General features: G+C 48.2%; 1 long non-coding RNA gene across 1 annotated transcript; it reads left to right on the top strand.

The window, feature by feature from the left end:
• The first annotated feature begins 4331 nt into the window (after positions 1 to 4331).
• LOC106733636 (uncharacterized) lies at positions 4332 to 5919 on the top strand. Its single transcript, XR_001369603.2, has 3 exons — positions 4332 to 4413; positions 5327 to 5411; positions 5680 to 5919. It is a non-coding gene; the product is annotated as an uncharacterized LOC106733636 (long non-coding RNA).
• Positions 5920 to 6386: the final 467 nt, after the last annotated feature.

Genomic DNA, 6386 nt, shown 5'->3' with positions numbered 1-6386 from the left:
TTATCCTCAGGCCACTATTCCTCTGCCTTCATCACCACAGATGGCTGCAGACAATGCCTGTACCACAGAGCTCACTGAGATGACCCAAACTAGTCAGTCCAAGTTCTGCTTACTTGGCCTTGCTGTCCCTTCTGGTGGAAATCACAATAAATGTTTTTGGCTGCCATCCTCCTTGTCTGCCTCTGACCACTGTAGAGTTTTTCTGTGGCCCTGGGAACATGTGCTCCCTCCTCTCAGAACTGAGTGTGGACTGTCTCTGCCATGGAGGCCATTTCCTGCACTGTGGGCGTTGCTATGCCTCCGGGTTCTCTTAGATACTGAAGTCTTCTGGACAAGCGTAGGGATGTCCTGGTGGATGAGATCTGGGAGACACAGCTGAGGCAGGCCGGCGCCCCGGTGTCCTGGCACCTCATTGCTGAGGCACGTTGGGCCCTTCTGCAGCAGCAGCCTGTGTCGAGAGCTGGTGACAGCTGTGACAGAGGAGGCTTCCTGATCCCTGGTTGCAGCTCCAGTGTGTGCTCTTGAATGTGACAGACCTGGGGCAGCCTCTGACTCCCCCATATTCCTCAACGTGCCGAGACGAGGACAACCATGGGCCACTCTGCCCTTCCTGCTCAGGAATCATTCTAAAGTCCTTCGATGAGCTTGCTGCTGCAATGTCACGATTCCTCTAGTAAATCTCTTTCCTGGCTTTCATGACACTCAATAAATATCTGTTCACTTGAATATGGTAATAAGGGAACTCAGAATTCACAGAGAAGCCTTTACACAGATATTACAGCATTAAGCTGGAAATTGCATATCAGAAATACATATGTAATATAAAAGGCAGTAAAGTGGCTCACATTTAGACAATAAAATAGAATGGGTCTGGGGGCTGGCAGGTGGATAGTGGTTAAAGTGCTGGACTCCCATGTGGCTAACCATGGTGCAAGCCCTAAACCTGGAGACTTGAAAATCAAGCTGGGTGCATTTGCATGCATGCCCAGAGTCTTGAGAGAAGGGATTGCCCTGTGGCCATCCCACTGAGGGGTGATTTCATGCTCTCTGTCCCTCTCTCTGTCTCTAGTGAGTGCACACACCCTATGACAAAAACCATATCTATTTATCATCTATCTATCTTTCTATCTATGTAAAACTGGGTCTGAAAATGTGCGACTCAAGTGACCGTCTTGGCTGCTGTCAGGGGGTTCTGTGTACAGCGCATGTCTGAAGGTGTTACAGAGAGCATAACACCCATGAGCAAGAATGAAGCTGCCTCACTTGACACCCCAGGGACCAGCAGTTTCAGTTGACACCCCAGGCTGTGTCTTCAGTCTGTTCACAGGATGATGTACCTGCTTTCCACGCATGCCAGGGCACCCTCACTCCCAGCTGTCCCTGGGCAAGGAGGAAGACAATTCCTGACAGGACGTGGAGAACTGTGGAGCAGACCACAGGCCGCAGAGCCAATGTGCTGGTAGGATGGCATGGAAGTCTGAGCTCCGAACTGTACAGCCATGCTTGCTTTCTATTCATTTATTTATGTAAATTAAAAAAGAAATTGCTAGACGATGGTGGCATTCACCAGTCAGAGAGAGAGAAATCACCTCACAATGGGTCATGGTCATACCACAATCCCTGTTCCATCTCTGCTTTCTTTCATGACTGGGGGGTTGTATGCATGCACATGTACCAGTGTTTCTCAAGTCACTGTGCCTGGGATTGCAGCCACAGTCGACCATGTGAGGTCTGGCTCCCTTTACCCCCAGACGTGGGCCCCCCCACAGCACTTCCTAAACTTGAGTTGACCTTTTGTTTCCGTGGTAGTCTCCATTAAGCTGAGCATCAGAAAGGCCGATGGACTTCAAGTGTTTTGACAAATCATGGTTCTAGGACTGAAAAGTCAAGAAACAGATCTTGGAAATGGTACCCTGGAGAGGAGCAGCCTAGGGCAGGCCGGTGTGCCTTGACAAGGGCCACTTCCAGCCAAGACGTGGCGATCAGTCTTTACGAGCTGAACCACTGCTGCCGTCGCCACTAAAACTCAGTCGGCATCCCCCGTGAAAGCTAACCTAAGCGTTGAGCTCGGAAAGAACTGTCACATATACCCAAGCTTCAAATATGCTTATTTAATAAGCATCTGATTACTGTCTGATGCAGATTTACTCAAATTGAGTTTTATTTTGAGGTGGAAACATGACACTGAGATGGAAATAAATGACTAAGGATGAAATTCTGCATCAGCACCGCAGAAGGCAGCAATAAATCAGTAGAATGGAATATTTTTTTAAAAAGTTAATACTTTTTTGTGTAGAATGCATTAACTCAATTAAAATGAACATCTCTTACATGACTACTGTGTGCAGAAGCTAATATAAGCACGGTGTGTGTATGTGTAGTATGTGTGGTATGTGTAGTATGTGTGGTGTGTGTGGTACATGTGCTGTGTATGTGACATGAATGTGTGTGATGTATGGTGTATGTGTACTGTGTGTGTTGATGACCTCTAAGAGTAACAGTACACATTCTAGAATAAAACTTTATTAGAGAAAGAAACTTGAAGGTGAGGTTACTCTGCAAGTGTGAAACAGGGATGAGTGGGATCCTTGGAAAGACATTTGAAGGAGTTGTCACCATACCCCAGCCACCCAACCCCTGGTGACATCGTCAGGCTTGCTGGATGCCTGACAAGAGGTGCTGCATTGCAGACAGCAGGACATTGTCCCACAAGGCCCCTCTATTGTGTGCCTGGGCCACCCCTGGTCCTCAGATCCACCCTGGGTGCCCAGATGCCCTGGTGCTCAGACCCACTTTCTCATAGTTGTAGAAGAAGAAAGATTCTTATGGGTCTCTCCTGCTGAGGGGAACCAATAAGCTAGGGGGACAATGTCAGCCCCACCGCTGTAGGAGGTCCTGGAACCACCTGCCACTTTTCTTGACCACAACTGGCTCAGATGTGGCTGGCTACAGCGGGTGCCTGGTTATGAGCCTCAACCTCATCTCTCGGGGTTTATGTGATTCTCAGGTTGGGGGCTGTCTGCCTGCCTATTTGCTGGACGGCTGGGCAAGAAATCCTGGAACATCATGGGGAGTTGTCTGCAATTTCTTGCAGGTCACGGGCTCAGCACCTGCTCCCAGTGCATGGGTTTGTATCTATGTTAACAAAGATCCCCAAACATGCCATGGAGAATCATGTGAGGGACTGGCCCGAGGTGTTGGTGTCAGAACATCTTGAACATTAGGGGGCCATGGCGCTGTCGGCACCAGAATCTCTGCTCTGTGCAGTCTGTGTTGAGGATTACCGCGGTGGTGGGAGGGCGGGTGCTCTGCGGTCGTGGCTCCTCACCCAGTCAGGACCTTGGTTTGACTCATGTGTGTATGTGGGTGTCAACATCATGCACTATAGAATCTGCAGTCCCAGAAAGCAACCGCCACCTCAGTTTACATTACTGAAGTGCCCCCGGAGAGCCACTGCATTGGAGGGTGCATGTTGAGTACTTTCATAGCCTCAGAAACTTTTACTCCTGTCCCAGAAAATATGCAGTCACTTCTTGGTAAGTATGGGTGTGGGCTGTCACCTCAGGACGGAGGCTGTCGTGGGTCTGAAGAAGGAAACCAGACTTCACTGTGTTCCAGAGCAGCCATCAGTAGGCCCCTGGAAGGAGGGGTCAAGCCAGGGCATCAAGAGTAATTGACTATCCTGCTGACAGATGGTGCCATTCAGGATTCAACTTGGTTAGAACATTTTGAAAGATCCAGATGCAGCTTCCTTTTGGCCAGAACCACCATCTTCCAGTAATTCACCAAAATGAACACAAAGGGAAAGAAGAGAGGCACCTGATATATGTTCTCTAGGCCTTCTAGAAAACATGCAGTGGTTCCTTTGGCGACATACATGCAAATCTACAAGAAAGGTGATAGTGTAGACACTAAGGGAGTAGGTACTGTTCAAAAAGGAATGCCCCACAAATGTTACCATGGCAAAACTGGAAGAGTCTGCAAAGTTACCCAGCATGCTGTTGGCATTGTTGTGAACAAACAAATTAAGGGCAAGATTCTTGCCAAGAGAATTATTGTGTGTATTGAGCATATTAAGCATTCTAAGAGCAGAGATAACTTCCTAAAATGTGTGAAGGAAAATGACCAGAAAAAGAAGGAAGCCAAAGAGGAAGGACTTGGGTTCAACTAAAGTGCCAGCCTGCTCCACCCAGAGAAGACACTGTGAGAACTCATGGAAAGGAGTCTGAGCTACTGGAACCTATTCCCTATGAATTCATGGCATGATGGGTGTTAAAAATAAACTAATCTACGGTCTATTAAAAAAAAAGATCCAGATGCAGAGCCTGCCTCGGCCTTGTCAAGAATGGAAGGGAAGGCCAGCGTGGTGGAGGCAGCAGGAGGAGGCACAGCAGAGTGGGCCTGCTTTAGAAGGTAAGCGGTGCGTTTGAAGGTCTTTAAAAACGCTCCATCTGGGGACCAGCAGGTGCTTAATGGTTACATTGCCAGACTCCCATGTAGTCGACAGTAGTTTAAGTCCCAGACTTGGTAGCTTAGAACTCATGCCAGGTGCATGTGTGTGCATGCCTGAAATCCTGAGAGGAGGATGAAGGAGAAGGGATTGCAGTGTGGCCATACCCCTAGAGGGTGATTTCTTGCTTTCTGTCTCTCTGTCTCTCCCTGTTTTTCAGTGAATACATACACCTTATAGTAAAAACAAATGAACAAACAAAAAAACAACTCTCTCTTAAAAAAAAAAGCTCCATTTGTAGGAGTCTATTTTGAGGAAATCATATGCAATTCATCGTAGATATTCATGGAATAGCTATTTAAATAGATTGGAACAAATCTAAACACCAACAGGGAATCAGATGACATCTATATTCTAGGGTAGATACTATGCCATCTTTGGAAATCAAATTGTTGAACTCTTGTTGAAAGGCAACTTTTTATATTTTGGGTTAAAGAAAGGATAAGAGTGCTAAGAGTTGATATATGACTGTATTTGTAGGAAACAAGCTTCTGCATTATGTTTAAAATGTGGATCTCTCGTTCTTCCTCACAGCACTACTTCGCCTTCAGTAACTTGATGACAACTTATGTTGTTTTAAAACAATTATTTTTAATGTGAGAGGGCACATGCTTTTGTGAGGGAGAGAGAGAGAGAGAGAGAGAGAACCCCAGTGGGTGCTTCCTGGAAGGATTTGGGGCATAGGTGCCTGACTTGTTTTCCAAACCATCAGGGCCAGGATTTGAACCATGGTTGGTCATGTGGAATCCAACTCCTTTAACCACTGAGCTATGGGCCAGGCTGTGGTGTTTCCACTGTGGGTATTTTGTTTGCCAGGTTGCCTCCTGGGGCTGTGAGCTCCCTGAAAGCAGAGAATCCAGGGAGGACTGACGTTGGAGCCGTTGCCTCGAAGCACTCACAGGTCTGTAATTGTCTGCTTTTTCATGACCCACATTTTCAAGCCCAGTGAGTGTTTTCCTAGCTACCTGCCAGTTCTGGCTTCTGAATACCACTCGGCAGTCGCCGTTGCTATGCTAACCTAGGGGACAAAACGCAGATGAGTTCTTTTTACAGTTTCCACTAAGGCAAATGGGATTCTGGAGCTGAATATCATGGCCTTGTTTTGGTCACTGATTCATGGGTGCATGCCGTGAAATGTCATTTTCAATAGCAGGTTTGTTTTTTTCCAGAACTTTGACCCACAAGTGAAGAAGTCCCTGCTCCTCCTGTCAGCACAGGAGACAACGAAATGACATCTGTGCCCTTGCTCGTTGGCTTTTGTGTGCCCATCTGGACAAACTGAAAGCAGAGGGAAAAGCACATCCCTACAGCTTCCCGAAGTGCACTGAAGGTAATCATCGTGTGAATCATCGAGCCGATCTTCACAGCAGAGAAACTCTGTGAGCAGCCCCGGTGGGAAAGCAGGCCCCGCAGAGGAGAAAGCGTGACGCGGCCCGTCCATGTCCGTGCTGCCTTCAGGCTCTCCTGTGGGGGACGAGGGGACCAATAAAGGTTCGGGAAGACAGCAGCCTCCTGGCCGGTCACTCGCTCTGTCTCGTGACTCTGACACAAACACGACCGAGCTGTCACCCCATCCTGGGCCGTGGAGAGTTACGGAGTGTCTCTGCACTGTCATGGCTATCTCATCTGCTGCCTTGTGTGGGACCCCAGGTCAGCGGTGGCAGGGTCAGGGTGGACGGGTTACCCCACCCAGCTCTAGGGGCTGCAGCAGTCAGGGACTGGGGGAAGTTGGAGTATCGGGGGAGGAGGTGAAGCAGAGGCGATGACAATGGAGATCACACAGCACAGAAAATGGAGCCTAAATGGGTCTTCGAACGGAACGGCTGAGAAATAGATGCAGAAAATTCAGCTTCTTCATCCATGAGACTGAGAATGA

The sequence above is a fragment of the Tupaia chinensis genome, unplaced genomic scaffold, assembly GCF_000334495.1.
Source record: "Tupaia chinensis unplaced genomic scaffold, TupChi_1.0 Scaffold144270_1, whole genome shotgun sequence".
NCBI classification, from domain to species: Eukaryota; Metazoa; Chordata; class Mammalia; order Scandentia; family Tupaiidae; genus Tupaia; species Tupaia belangeri.
Note: the sequence above shows the minus strand (reverse complement) of the source record. Positions and strands in the feature narration are given on the sequence as shown.